Source organism: Pungitius pungitius, chromosome 15 (assembly GCF_949316345.1).
Source record: "Pungitius pungitius chromosome 15, fPunPun2.1, whole genome shotgun sequence".
Classification (NCBI taxonomy): Eukaryota; Metazoa; Chordata; class Actinopteri; order Perciformes; family Gasterosteidae; genus Pungitius; species Pungitius pungitius.
Genome location: NC_084914.1, coordinates 7,062,471 through 7,078,659, shown reverse-complemented (window position 1 = coordinate 7,078,659; position 16,189 = coordinate 7,062,471).

Genomic DNA, 16,189 nt, shown 5'->3' with positions numbered 1-16,189 from the left:
TCTCACGCTTGAGGTGCTGTTTGGTCTTTGAGCCCTTTTTGATTTTCAAACAAAGGGAGGGACAAGGAGTCTGCTACGTCTCGGTAAAAAAGAAGAAGAAAAAGTAAAGCATATTCACACATTCTTGGTGTTTCCCCTTCTGCAGGAAGCCACATCACTTGCAGTCGGGCTCCAGTTTTTTTCCGCCTGTGTGAGCCGTTATTCCAAGTGACATCGTCTTATTCCTTCGGTCCAAACTTTGAAATGGACAGTTTGGTTTTCTACTCCCCCCAATTATTGCCAAAAGACGATAGAATTGAAAATAACATTAAACACATCAAAATGCAACACTTCCTCTTCGAGTGGCTGTGATTAATCTGTCTGTGCAAACACTGAGACATTATTAATGTGCACTGGGTTGAAAAGAAAAAGCCTCTCTAGAATATCATGCAGCCTTCACTCGTGGGGTTTCACTGCAGCTACAGTGGAAATATCACTACTCAACTTTACCGGAAAAGTTGTTTGCACTTTTGGCCAGAAAATCTCTGATCTTCATTTTCTAAAATGATCGATGAACCCATCAAGTGTCTGAGGCAAAAATAAATCAAGCTCCATCACATTAGAACTGGAGCAAGGATTTGCTGACATCTGCTGGTTAGTGTAGTCGTTGAACTAAACAAGACGTTGTGAACTTCACAATCAACAAGTTAAATATGAAAAACAAAGGTTTCTGCTGCAAAAAATACTGTCAATTTCTAACAATATTTATCCATCTCTTTAAAAACCCTCGATCTTTTCAACTAATCGGGCCTCGTGATTCGTGAGTCGTGATTTATTCCGTCGTGAACCACTAGGCCAACACGCAAAATCCTCTACACAGTTAGAGTTGTCGATTCCACCCCAGAGCTCCAGTTAACCAAAGAAATACAATCGAATCTGTCTGGTTAGACTTCCTGCTCACTGAGAACATGCGTGGGGTAATTCTACCCTAGACTCACAGTCTGTGACCCCAGCTTCTGAAGGTGCGACCTCTGCCCTGGAGTTGATGACAGCCTCGTTTCACCTTAGTCGACTCTGACACAATGACGCCGTGGAAAGGAAGGTGTTGACCTCATTCTCCTTTTTTTTTTTTTTTTGAACGAAATTTGACTCCCCCGAAAAGATGTTGCACATCCACCAATCGCCACTCGCATGCCCCACTGCCGATGTCCTGTGTGTCATGAAGCATGACGTGCTTTGATGGCTACAAATACCGAGATGAACTGTTGACAAATGACCATATTAAGACTTAATGAAAATAAGGACCATTAGACGGACTTGTTTAGGTACAGCTGAGCGCACACTGCTCTCTGTCATCTTCTTTTTGTAACGTCAGTCACTATCATTATATTATCTTTATTATTATTATGAATTCTCAGGGATATGACCTACAAGGCATGATAATTGCTCTCCCGCACCAGTAAATAGAACCGTTATCGCCACAATGAATCAGCTTTGAATTGTTTTCAGACGTCTGTGTTTACCCGAGTCTCTTCAGATAACAGCGTACTTGACCGAATACATTATGATGGCAGGAAGGCAATAACAGTTGTCGGATAAGGAGCAGCAAAGTAATGGAAAACAATCGGATGACTCGGGGACGCCAGCGTAAACAGAAAAGGCCGATAAGCAAAACAATATTGTGGTCTACCTGGCTCTGGTGCAAGGGCCGGGCTGCTTGTTTGGTTTGGCTGGGAACCAGCGGCGGGCTTTGGAGATAAAAGATGCTACGCTACAACGTCGTTAGACAGAGAAGGAAACGCTGCGTTTTAATGCATATAAATCGGGATTTCCTCCAGAGAAACGCACATTAGAGAAACGGACCACAACGAAGCGACGCGGCGTGGAAACATGTGCAGTGAAATGACCAGCAGGGAGTGATGTATCACCGGCTGGAGAGAGTGGGGAATAGGAATTCCACTCACGCACAAGTAACAACGTGATGCTCACACACTGCCGGGATCACAACACTGCACAAAACCCTTTCATCTCTGATAATGGGAAAAAATACACCCACACCTGCATACATGCACACACACACACATACTGATATGTATTATGCATTCCTTGAAATGATTAGGGCTCATTAACATTATCTAACCATGCCGTCTCTGGACGCTCCTTCTGAAATGTTCCTGTGAAAATAAAGAGTTTGTGGATCCCCTTCTCTTTGGTTTTTCCATCTCCCCCCACACAGTTGCTTTGTTCCGTGTGTGTCAGGTGACGGGCGGGACGGGTGCTGACGGAGAGAGGGAGGGGGTCAGAGTGACAGCTCGTGGGCTCCGTTGCGTGAGAGGGACTCGGGCTGTTCTCAGACTCTGTGTGGTCTGGGTGTGTGGTCTACAGCTGACGGGCAGGGAGGAGGACCCTCAGAGAGAGAGTGTGTGTGTGTGGGTGTGTGTGTATGTGTGTGCGCGTTGATTTGCTTACTTTATCCAGAGTCGGGTCTGGGCTCTCTACAGCCATGGCTTGACTAAAAAGCTCTGCCTTCCGCCACTCGGTCTGAAGGGTAAACACATACTGCCACCGCTGTGACGTGGCTCCTCTTAGGATCATTTCATCCAAGTATGAGACCTGATGGAGGGGTCTTTGGCTAGTGTGTATTTTCTGAAACTATAACCATGTATAGAGTAATTGTTCCTGACATTATTAGATTAGAAATTGACACAATTCCTTAATTGTACACACAAGGTGCTTTCATAGACTTTTAGTCTATTTTGTTAGAATTTTCTAAAGTGCCTTATTCCTTTTCGATTTGGTCTGCAGACGGATCCAATTAAATAAAACATAAGCAACACAGGCTTTTCAAAGGATCGTCCTAAAATTCATGGAGCGCAGATTCGCAGCGAGACCTCATACAACCTCAATACACATTCAAACATTGGACTACTCCGCACCCTTCTCCCTCTCCCACAGCGATCTCAAGGGAAGGCTATGTAATGCAGCACTGCTGAGAACGCGCCATGAAAATATAAATACAACCTCGCCGCATTTCAACCATGTAAATAAACAGGGCCACCCAAATTTCCAATTAGATCTGGTGTGGAAGGCCGGAAACGGGGTAGACACGAATAGACCAAACCCCCTTTCTCTGGGCCTGGACCCTGCAGAGTCCAGGCCCAGGTACGGGTTCAGGTCCAAGTCCAGCTCCAGCTCCGGGTTGGGACAAAGGCAGTGGAGACCCCCTCCCCCAACTCCACTGTGCTCCTCCTCATGTGGACATGGAAAGAATGTTGGGATTTAATGCTTATACCTATGAAATCACTATAATCTTGGTTATCTCACCCCATGAGCATGTTCGCTCGCCCCAACACCAGCTTGCCTTATCAGTTCCATCAAGGTCCTCGGGCGATTCCTCTCCGCCTGAAATGAGGCATTCTCGGTGTATTCCACGTTTTCTTGCAACAGCTAGGCCCCGTTATTACGCCGCTAAGCCCCCGAGACCACCCAGTAGCTGGGGTCTGCCTGTGAAACGGCGAAAGCCAGGGTTGTTGTTGAGATAAGAAAGACAAGCTTTTCTCTAAGGAGGCACGGTGACCTCAGAGGGTAGCGAAAGGTTCTCCTGATGGATCAAAGTGTGACGGAGTCCCCTCGCGTTCAGGTGGAACTCAGATGCCCGTTGATCGTTGCTTCAGCTGATGCCAGTTGGCAAACATCACGGGGCCTGTTAGATGAAATAAGGATAAATTACTCCATATAGTCAAAGAGCTGTGTAATAAAAAGTCACTTTCACTCCAGATATGACTGTGGGATATCGCCACATTTCTTGATGACTTTAATTCACCCGGAAAGGGTAGAGCTCATTTAGATTAAGTGGAGGAATCTGAGGGAAGGATTCGTCATCACCGTGTGTGTGTGTGTGTGTGTGTGTGTGTGTGTGTGTGTGTGCAGCAAAGCTCCGACGGTTGAGTTGACGGTTAAAAGAAAAAAAAACTGTCGCTTTAGATTAAAATTCTCCCCCCGTCCATCGTCCATTGTTGGATGTTTATGTTCGAGTGGTCTCTGACTGCAGTGTTTCTTCCCTCATCGGCTCCCGAGCAGCTATACAGGAAACACACAGTATAAACACAGGGCTGAGGAGATCCTCTCTTGCCCTGCCTGTGAGCTGCAGAACCTCAATGTCAACTCATAGAGACACACCGGCTAATGGGCACCAGTTTCATTGTCGTAGTTCAGCTAACTTTGCTAATTAGCGCTAGAAGCAAAGTGATGGGAATGTCTTTAGTGGCAGCTTCACAGCGCAGGTACCGGAAAGGTGCTTAGGATGCAAACATGTATGACTCCATCTTTCAGTTGTTCAGATTTGGAAACGTTTTGGGGCCCAAACAAGCCAGAACCAGGTCCGAACCAGTACCATAATATTGAGATATTTTTTTAAGTAGTACCATATAAACTGATTGTTACACATGATGGCACTTACAGGGGTTCCCTTTTACAAACATAAGCTGTACAAAAAGACAAAGTAGCTCCAGAGTTATTACACTTTTTGTCATTTTCTGAGCAGTGGCCAATAAAAGAAGAAGCTAGTGTCCAAAGGGAAGATTCACGTTCTGGTGTCGCTATACGAAGAGTCATTAGGATGCACCATGAATGTCATGTATAGATATTTTACTTCAAGTGATGGAGTGACATTGCTGCTAACATGGCTAAAATGTAAGAAGATGATCACGTTTCAAGTTAGACATGATTAGAACCAAACAAAGCTCTCGTGAAACAACCGTTTCTGTCTTTCTTTTACTTGACGTTCCACAGTTCACGAGTCCGCCGATTGAAAAAAAAAGGTGGGAAACATATCGCGGCATTATTTCTCAAGCGCACCACTGCAACTACATTCTTCAAGATGTACAACTGAAAAGGACACACTGCACAAGCTACCCTAATATTGACCTTCCATTAAACGAGGCTTAAAGCTTTCTGTCCTGCTTCAATGTTAAGACCTCTGCGGGCCCCCCCCCCCGGGGGGAATGTATTTTTAACAGCGGTGTGATGGTTTTAACAACCCCGGTTAGAACAACATGCTACTGAATGGTGCAGCGGGGAAACACCCCGATGCTGGATTAAACGGGCTGCCGAACATCAGTGGGAACAACTCAAGAGATGTATTTGTCTAGAGAATGTTCATTGGTTGTGTGATGAGAAAGATCAGCAGCAGGCTTGTCTGTCCGTAGGATATGAATGGAGCTCCTGTGCGCTAAACTATAGTTTTTATGTTATAGTTAATCTTGTCTTAGGTGGTACTTTGTCTCGTAACAGGAGGCTAACTACTGCTAACGATGCACTGGTGTCTGAAAAAATGGTTCTCAAAGCAGAACTTTGGGGGTATTGAAATTGTGAAATGCATTTGTGTATTTATTGAGTGGAAAATGTCGTGTTCTTATTCTTTAACAAATTACATTAACTTTCATTAATTTTTTCACAACTTTTTGGAAAGTTTAATTAAAAAAGAAAGAAATTTGAGACTTTTAAAGTGTGGGTTGAATGCTACTTTTTACTGTAGCTTTAACCAATCATAAAATTCACATAAATAGATTGTGTAATATACATATATATAGGGAGAGTCTGCAAATTAATTCTCTGAAAACAAATCCTAGGGAAAAGATTACTAAGCAAATAATGTTATTTTTCATTTTATTTATTGAAACCATAGATGTAGTGTTTTATTGACGTGACCCCAAAAAATGCACCAAATAAATCAAAACACCCTACATTTTTTTTATACAGATTTGACTGTTACTTTTCCATGTATACAAACTTGTAATGCTTAGAGGCAATCGTAGTGTAAGGGGTTGAAGGGCAGAATAGTGGACAGAGTGGACGTTGCAGCCAAAAAGCCTTCCAGCATCAGGTGTGCCAGGAGACCCAGGTGGACCTCACCTCCTCACTACAAATAGGCAAAGAGGAACACCGTCAGGGAAGAGACAGGTTGGGAGAGGAGCAGTGTGGGTGCTCCCTTAAAACAGCAGAGTGGAGAAAGAAATCGGATCTCCGCCCGGTCTGATTTCTTAAGTTCAATTTAGTTTGGCAAACGCTGGAGATAAACTTGGTTATGTGTTTTTTTTTTTTTTTTTACATTGTTTTATTAAAATCTGTCTCTTGACTGCTGCATTGCCATTTTTCTGGAATCCTCAGTGCCATCCTGTTACATAAGAACATTTCTGCAAATCATCTATTATAAACGCTTTATTTTCTTGAAACATGTAAGTATAAAATAATATCAATACCGTAAATATTACGATATATTAATGTACTTATACAGTGCATGATGTTCACTGCGCAGCTTGCAATATTAGTTATATGTTACATGAAATGTTTTTATTTGCATTTGGATAAAACTGTCCCTTTTCTGTCATTTGTTGTGGTATATAGTTGCTTTAGAACCGTTGAGTTACCTAATGCAGTACGTCATCTCACAACATTTGAGCAGCTGAACAATTTCCTTTGCAACAAAAGGATAGACACAGTGGAGTCGATGCTTTGCATTAGAGGTTCACTATTGCAAGTAAAAAAGAAAAATAAGTATTTCTATAGACTACAATAATTCCACTTTTCCAAATGCAAGTTACGGAGCTGTCAGTTTTGGAACATTGGACAAAAAAAACAACATCCGTTGAGAGATCTCTCGAACTCATCAGCGGCTCTCTGCAGCTGAGCTGCAGCACCAGCCGTCCCTTCTGCCCAACAGGGGGCGTGGTTGATCCCACCTCTGTGACCATTTCAAACAAACTTAGATCAATTGTTCACTGAGCACCCAACACTTAAATATAGGGATTCACGGGATTATTTGAATATCGAGGCTACAAATCATGATGTTGTAAGTTTAAGCCTTTGATTTTAACTTCTGTGCCAAAGTGCGTGTGTGTGTGTGTGTGTTTGATCTCCCACAGAGTGAGCGCCTTGCTCTCTGACACAAACAGAGTGTATGTGCTCTCTACCGGTGCCACATCAACCCTCCTTCCTTTGGATCGTAGCTTATTTACATACAGACTCAGACATGACCTTGTGAACTCATTTTCAACTTTCCTGTATCCATGAGATCCCTCAAATTCTTTACACAGGATTATTTTCAGTGGGTAATCAACATTGTCAAGTTAATGACCAACCACCAAAAGGGACAATGGCAGGTGGCCACTGCGGAATCAACTACCTAAAACCCAAATCAACCAAATGTGTGCAGAAACATGACCAAAACTTTACAAACTCTACACTCATTGATTGTATAATGATCTGGGAATAAACCAGAGAAACACTTACGTTGTTGTCACCAGGAGGGAGTGAGAAGAGTCCTTTAATTTCAATGCCTCCAGAAGACTAAATCACATAAACTTGAAAAATACCTTTAATAAAAAGGCCAAACAATTTAGTTCAGGAGTGCACTTTGCAACCAACCTGTTTACAAGAAATCTTAACTCTCCAAACAATGTGTCACGAGGAAGCCTTGAGTATATTTTTTAAAGCTATTGAGCTCTATCGCTCCACAGGAGGATTAATAGCTGATTGTTGACCATTTATCAAACAACTAATACAGCCATGTGACTACAATGCAACGCAGGTTTTAACCAGGAAACATGAATCGTATTTGTCACATTATCAAACCCATTGTGTAGGACCTAGGAGTGACATTCTTGCACTAAATGATGACTGTGGTTTCTGAAGTTAAGATGCCATTGTTAGGTGGTCCGTGTTCAGCCCGCGTTCAGGGTATTTATCCCCAAATCGGAGGAAAAGAGGCAGACTCTTAAACTCTAGCGCTAGAGGGCCATGCAGGCGGAGGCGGAGACCACTGCTGTTCCTCCATAGCGTGACTGGGCAGAACACAGCTGTTAGGAGGTGTGGAAAGGCCTCCCAGCTGTGAAAACAGATAAAAAAAAGAAGCCCCCGCGCACGAATAAACAGAAAGATGAATTGCGTTATGAAGCTCTGTGACTTTTTATCCGTCGACGACAAAGCCGTGATCATGAAATAGATTGCATGTATTCTCTAAAGTACTTTGGCATTGTAAAAGGGGACATTGCTGCTGTAAAAGAACATTTTGACCTGTAGTCTGATCTAATCTAATCTAATACATGCATGATAACAGTGGGTCTAATTAGCCTCAACACTGAGTCAGAGAGCTAAATGAAGACAGTGTGATACACCAGATCACAAGTTAGTTACACAAAATTGGTGGCTGCAGTATATAAACGTATTATAAGTCTTTTAATCTCACAACATTGTCTTTGCTGATACAGGGTGATCTCGGGTCTGCCGGGTGACACATCACACGTTATGACAAGAGTCTAAACAGGATATATCTGCAGTTAAAGTTGTGGGCTATAATGCGGATACGGTTTCACAATTCATTGTTCATTGTTAGTAATACGACTCAGTGGTTGTTCCACAGTATCAAATAAAAACATTCCAAATTCTCCCCGAGACGTGGCTCATAAAACCAGTCATTAAAGCAGATTAGTGCTTAGTCTTCCTCTTCAATATCATAAAGATGGAGGTGAAGGAAGACAGGGAGGAAAAACATCATAAATCACATATCTGGTGTTCATAAATATACTCATTCATCCAGTGTGATGCACTGTTAAAGCCTTTGTCTCTAATTGCTCCAGTGCATTTCCACCTTCTCTGTGTGTGCTCTTAGCATGTTCTTTAAATATATCCAGTATAAACATTTCCGACCGTTAAGTAAGACTTCTCAAAATCCCTTTGAGATGGCGTTCAAGGTCTCACACGTTGGGCCGGTCCCTCTCGAGTCCCGGCGGGGTCCCTCCCGTATCAGCAGCAGCGTGAGCGACGAGGTTTGTTTGTGTCCGTGAGCTGGCATCGCGTGCCAGACGAGAGTCGCCCTCGTCACCACCGATCCCCGAAGCATAGAATTGGCTTCCATGCAGACGTTAGTCATCACTGTTTACTGGGTCTTACTCACCGGTTAGCTTCTAAGCTTCAAGATCCTCAGAAGAATAACACAGAGGAACTTCCAGGGCCGTTTGTAAACGTGAGCCTCGCGGCTTCTCCTCGGATTGTTTGGATTTGGGCCTCACCCCAACTGACAGCTTGCATTCACCTTGCGCTGCTTTTGTTGTGGAACTGTTTTGCTGTCACCATTTTACTTAGATGCTAGGTGGGTTTTATGTGTATTAAACTCTCGTGCCGTCTTGTTTTAATACGTAACATTTATTACATTTATTTATTTGTACAGATGCAACTCGTAACGATAACACAGCATGAGCTTTGCATGCTACAAGGGTGTGTTTAACTGTCAGCCTCTGGCAAAGTCATAATGAGAAGGTGCTCAAAACTACACAGTTCACGTAACATGTTTTGGGTTTAACAAAGAGCGGGTTGCCGAGCAGCACGTGTTTAACTTTTTGTTTTCCACTCAGGTTAAGAAACGGTTACAGAAAACAATTCAGTGCGTGTACACGGCAGTGATTGGAGTTTCTGCAGAGCAGTTATTATATGGACAGCACTGCTTTGCTATTACACGCATCACATTTATAGGAGCGAAAGACAACAACCGAGCATCAATTAAACGTCACATATCGAACGACTTACTGAACAAAAATGTTTCGACCAGCTCTGGCAACATTACATTACTAAAGGAAATTTAACAGGGCAGTGAACTAAATTAGTCAGACTTATTGTGTGGAACGTAGATACTGACACAGACACAGACATCTGAGGTCTTCCAGGTGGCCTTCATTTCTTTCATTTTCTTTTGGCGAACCCTGCTGTTTGATCCTCTTATCGTGTGACTGCTTCCGTATCGGGACCTTTTGGACGTTGTGGAGCCATAAACTCTCCGCCATCCTAATGTCATCAGGTGTCAGACTTCGTAAAGTCTCGGGATGATTACGGGATGATTTCCCGTCACTGTCATTGGGAGCATGGCCTTGATTCGGTGGAACAATTAACAACGTGCGTAATACTCGCCTGTTGTCACGTGGTAGCAAAAAACAACTTCCATTGACTACCATTCATTTTGAGCGCTCTCATTGTCCTCTTCTTCCTTATTCACAGCCACTGAAGATTTACTCAAATGTTTTTCTGAAGTTGACCTATATCTGTTCCGATGAGTCACGCTGTGTTTTTGGCTCTCTGAATAAACATCAGAACCTCTTACAGAGGGAGTGCTTTTCCCCAGGAAAAAAAAATCGTATCTTCTTTTTTTCTGTCCACTGAATTTAATATTTTGCTAAAGCATTCATAGTTGTTGCATGAAGAGGACTAAAAATCAACAAACGATAAATACTTAACATTAAGGTTTTTCCAAGAAAGACGTCCTTTAAAGGTTTTGTTCACTCACCATGACTTTAATGACACAGTTTGCAGCTGTGCTCTGAGGAATTTCAGCTATTCTAAAAGTCTCAGTGTTTAGCTGTGGTGAAACTCGATAGACTGTGTAAATCGTTGCCTCTCTCTGGTGTTTTCAGAGATCAACACCTTTGCCCTGTCGAGCACATTAGAATTATTGCTCATCATTTATTGCTTTTACTTGTGTCGCCTTGCTGCTTTACAGTTAGTTGCCATTTCGATGTGATGCGTATCAAACCTCTGATCTGAACAATGAAGGAATTACAAGATAATAAAATGAAAACAAGGTGCCGTTACGGAGAACAGCCACAGTAAGCCAGCCTCCCGTGCGTCTTTCTGCACTCACAATGGCATCGTGTCGCGACCCTTACCCAGACTATTTTTGTGCCCTTTCACCTTGTATAGTTTGCTGTTTTGTTGGTATTGGTTGTTTGATGCTGAATGTGGATCAGATTACAAAGGCTTTGTTTTGATCTCGCTCCACAGCACGGTGGGCCTGGAATGACAAGAGGTCAATGGACGGGAAGTGCTTTCAACACGCCTGACTCTTTGACTCCGGTCCACCATTGTGTTTATGGGCCAAGTTCACGCCTCTTGATGGCGTTTCCAGATCTCCGCTGAGCATCGCTTCAGTTTGAGAGAAATCTTTTATTTGTTTTTGCACATTAAAATGAGTTACGGTTAAACTGACTGACAGAACTTTAACATCAAGGTGATAATGTTGTAAAAAAATAATTTGCAAGATCCAAAATATATTGCAATAAAATGAATCATAAAGCAGCTAAAGCAGCATTTCTTCTCTTCTTCCGCTATACTGTATGTTATATATATATAGTCTGGGTCAAAGGGAGGACAGTCTGCAGGCCCCCCAAAGGACGGATGACTCTGTCCTTCAAAGGAGACTGAAATAGAAAGGATCTATTCACCTCCTTCGACCTCATCATAACCCACCTTCCCTCCTCGGAGCTGACAAACACTGGGCGTACTAAAGACAAACATCCTTTTGTCCCACTGCCAGTATCCTGAGAAAGGTGTACCCAGTCTCACGCAGAATTTCGCGGAAACCTGAACTTCCCTGTTTAGCAACAGAGAGCTGGTGAGTCATGGCAGAGGACTGGGAGTTGTCACTCATTCAACGTTTGGTCTAAAAAACGAAGAATGTGTTTGAACCTTGTTCTGTAGTTTTAAGCGATAACAACCACTTGAAAATGCTCTCAACGGTCAAACTGCTGCTTCCTTCTAGCTAGCTTGGTGTAGAGGTGTTTTCTAAAAACTGGACAATGTCCCGGGAATCAGGTCCGGACATTGTTTGGAGTTGTGAGAAAAACGGCTACCGAGAGTTTTGCCCCTTTTGAAGCATGTAACACACAACAGGAGATTGTCCACGTCAGAGGCCTTCCGTATTTTGGGGTAAATGGGTGCTACCTGGGTGGAGCCAGGCAGGACCCGATGCATCATAATACGGTCTTTAAGAGGTCTAGTGCACTTCCTTTACTTTGTCTGAGGATTTTTGCATTGACCCCACCACTCCTCCCTTGGGTCGGTTTGAGGCTGAGGTATTAGGCTGTAAAGAAATCACGAACACAGCAACTCGCCCCTAGTTTAGTAGATTCTGTGGACAGTTCAGGCGAGGTGCTCGATCAGACATTACGCAGACTTTGTACTTTGGAGTCGGCAAGGTCAAGTCTGTTTAATATCCTGTCTGGATGATTGAGCCATCGGTGTTGGTGGGTAACGTCATGTCAAGTTAAGGGTTACATTCAATCTCTAAAAAGAGCCGCGCAAAAGAGATCATTTAAACATCAACTCTTGTCTTCTAATGGTTTGCAAATCAGCACGTTTTACTCCCGAGGAGGAGGGTTCGAATGAAAAAAAAAAAAAAAACGTGTCCGAAACAGCTGATTAGTTTGATAGTAAAATGTTGACTCTTTTTCTGCTTTCCTTTCCCTCTGAGTTCAGCACTGTCAAGAACGTCTGCTACTCATGTGGTTTGAACCCACGAGAATAATGAACAGACCTGGCTGACTTTTCAATCGCTCGTTCATATTCTGGAATGTCTATGAATCGACAACTTGATTTGTGTGGCCCTATCTGCTGCAAATGATCAGATGGGCGAGAAATGATTAGTGAAATGGGGCGCAGCAGAGTCTGCCACGCACGCACTTACTGGCATGTGCTCATTGTCTCCTTGAATTCCTTGAAAGCCAAACCCAGACACACTACCGCCTTGACCTTCCAATTAAACCTGTTAAATACCGGGAAAGAAAGCCATTGCGTTTTTCTTAGCGGTAACTCATATAAAATAGTAAAAAAAAATCAATAAATGTAGAAGTCAGCCAACACTGTTGACGGTGTCGCAATCGTGCACATGTCTCTCTCACGTAGCCGAACCTGGGAAGATTACAACAGCAGAGGTCATATTTCGAGCTCGGCCTCCTTTCTCCGCTTCAAGAACGTACCACACACACCGAGTCACTCAGTCGCCGTGCTGCAGATTTAAATCATGGCTGTATCTTAGTGGCATGTGGTTCTTTCAGATGAATTATCTTCAGTTATACCTCAGTTCATCAGAATGGTCATTTTGATGCTTGATTAACAGTTCACAAACCATCAACTTTATGTGTTGTATTAAAACTTTTGATCACTAGACTAGAGGATTTAAGCACTTACTTATTTATTTGTATCAAGAAGCTATTGGTTGTGAAAGTACAACAGGTTAATTTTCTAGATGTAACTTAACACAGTTAACGTGACTTGTCTGTCAGATCTAGACTAGTGACATTCCTTTAAGGGACATTTGCATCTTACAGTCAAACGTGTATTTATGAGGTATGAGGACGATAAAGAAGGTGTGGGACAGTTCTTTCACCGACTAACATCTGAAACTTGTCTTGTGGATGCTGATAAATAACGCAGATGATAGATGTTGAGATCTCTGTCTGCCTGGGGAAACTACGTCTACTACGTCAAATTAGTTTCTCGAATGGGGAACAAAATACCAGTCTTATAGATCTAGTCTTATAGATAACTCACCCACAAAAGGTCTATTTGGCAATTTCCAATGTCTTTTTTTCAGTATCAGAGAAAGGTCCGCCTCACAACAGAAGACGTTTAGAGACGTCAAAGTAGGAAATGCACGGGTAAAAAAATAAAAAACGTTTGTGACATAACCCGACCAATGAGGCCGGCTTAGTGTCACACTGTCATGGCCGTGTTTGTGTTGTTATTGATACCTGTGCTTCTTTTACCGTGACAAGTCAAAGTTTGGGCTGTGGAAAAGAGCCTCATGCAAAAAGAAAATGTGTTTGAAATGTCAATGTTGCCTTGTCATGCATACTAGCAATGACCGTGTTTCAAAATGAGGACAGTTTTATTTAACTAAGTAAACTCATTTAAGCCAAGATGATGAGGCTGCTGTCAATAATTGTCCACTTATTCCATTGTGAGAAACATAATTACACCTTACATTAAAAACTTGATTCGTTGTTAAAGAACACACCACATTGCATCATGTGTGTGTCTGATTTTATAACTATTGTAGATCGCTCTAAGAAATATTAAGGTTGAGCATAACTGAATAAATTAAAGTTCCTCAAAAAAACGAAAGTGAACTTTACATCCCAACAGAGTTTAAAAACACGGGAATGGATGCCCTGCACATCACATCAGCCAAAGAAACAAAGACCTGAAGCGGTTCTGCAGTGGAGCCCGAGGAGCAGAGATGAAGTTGAGAGATGGGGTTGAGCCTTTGTGTGTATCCGTACTGCCACAAAAGATCCATGGCTCTGTTCAGCATGTGTGCAATCACAGTCTCGCACAGACGGTGAACAGTGTGGTGGCGGTGCACGCACACACACACACACACACACACACACACACACTGCTTCATACATACACTCATCAAACACGCTGTAAACATTCCCCACTCACAGACATCACAAGCAAACTCGCACCAGGCTTGAAGCGCGGTGCCGAGCCGAGGTCCAGCTGAAAGAACAGATCCAGAACCGGTCTGGAAGCGCGTGGCCTGGAAATAAATATCATCAAATGTATCTGTCGGGTCCGTCCGTACGGGCTCGAGCCGGCCTCCGCGCAAGTGCTGGTATTGTGTCTTTCTTGACTCTTAAACGCAACACATTCTACAACCACCACTGGCAAAGGAGAAATGACTCAGACACACTCACGCATACACACTCACACACACTCGCCCATACCACCGGGGAGATGTGTTTATGGAAAGCGGCGAAGACTACACGAGAAACAGGCCGCGCTTTATGCACAAAAGCCAAATACATATACATTCAAAATGCACTTTGTTCTTTTGCAATGGAACATGTATTATGAAATCCGTCTGTGATCGCAGAAACTGGCCCGCTGATTTTAAACAAGAACATTCAGATGGTGGTAGGCTTACTGGTCTGTAGCTTAACTCATTACAGGAAATATGTTTAACAACTTTCTTTTGCCTCGTGGCATTTAAGGCCCTCGCATTAGGAAAGACAGCCCTGGTAACAAAAGAAACAGATAGATCATGTGGAAAAACAAACAATAAATCATGATCACTGTAACGCGGCGCTTTAAATCTTCTTGACAAGGTTCGCCTTAGCCCTTTGGTTGACTTCTTTCCGAGGAAAGGTCTAAATAAGGTGTGTGCTGTTAAACCTGTGTTGGTTTCGTGCAAAGCAAATGTTTTACAAGCAATCACTTGAAGGGAGTTCCTGCTGTCATTTGCACGCAGGGCCCTTTTGTTGTCTTCGCTGAAAGCATTTTCCGAGTACCCAAACCGGTCCTGTAGCTGCAGTAACAGTAATATTATCTAAGCGTGCTTTACCCGAAGGGGATCCTGTCACAGACAAGCAAGTTGGAAAAAGTTTAGATAGAGTTTTAATAGTAATCCGTCATTTTCACGATCACGTTCTTTAACGTGATTTTAAAAATATCACATTCTGGGCTTTGTGTAACCATGAGTTTGAGATGAAATTCAACTGAACCCGCTGAATGGTCTACGTGTGAAAGATGCAAAACAGAGACTGCAGATACAGTGTGATTAAAGTGTTGATGGTGCAAGAAGATCGAGATCCCACATCCCAATTGTTATACCTCATTAAATGTTGATGCACAGGGCACCAGAGCATGGAGATTTCTGGAAAGAAGCTTGTTTACAGCATTGGTGAGTTTCTATTTTGGTTATGTGCGCTTTCTCCGTCGCAAGGGGCTTGCTTTCCTTTTTTCTTTTTTATACTGCTGATTCCTTTATCAAGATACCTTTGACCTTTTTTTTAACTTTCTTTTTCATATGTGTGTTTCACATTTCGCCTAAACTCAAGCACGATGAACGAATTTATTGAAGTTGCAGACGTACGACAGAGAGTTTCCTCCAACAAGTATTAAGGTGAAAGTGTTCATTTAGTGGGTGGTACCAAATATACGTGAAGAAACATGTGGAGCCATGCACACGCCAAGAAACAAACCGATAATGACTAAGAACACGCACATGTTTGTGCAAAACCACAAAGCCCCAGTCAATCGGAGCTGGCTTAGAACATGGTTCCAAAACAGAGCTGTCAAAATACTATAATTAGTGGCTGATGAAGTATTCTGAGGTGGGATGTATCATACAACAATACCAAACACACAGCTCCCATAAATAGCATTTAGGAATGCCAGGAATCACCATGAAATTCTGTTACTATTTTGAATCTTTGAATACAACTCCGACCCGGAAGGCATTGAGTAATCGTTATGCTTTTAGCGACATAATCCTTTGCAAAACATTTGAACATCATAAATGATCTGCTTCCTCGCACGCACAAGCTTTGTGGTTGCATAGGGAGGGAGACACAGGCCTCGAGTGGGAGTTGGGTCAACT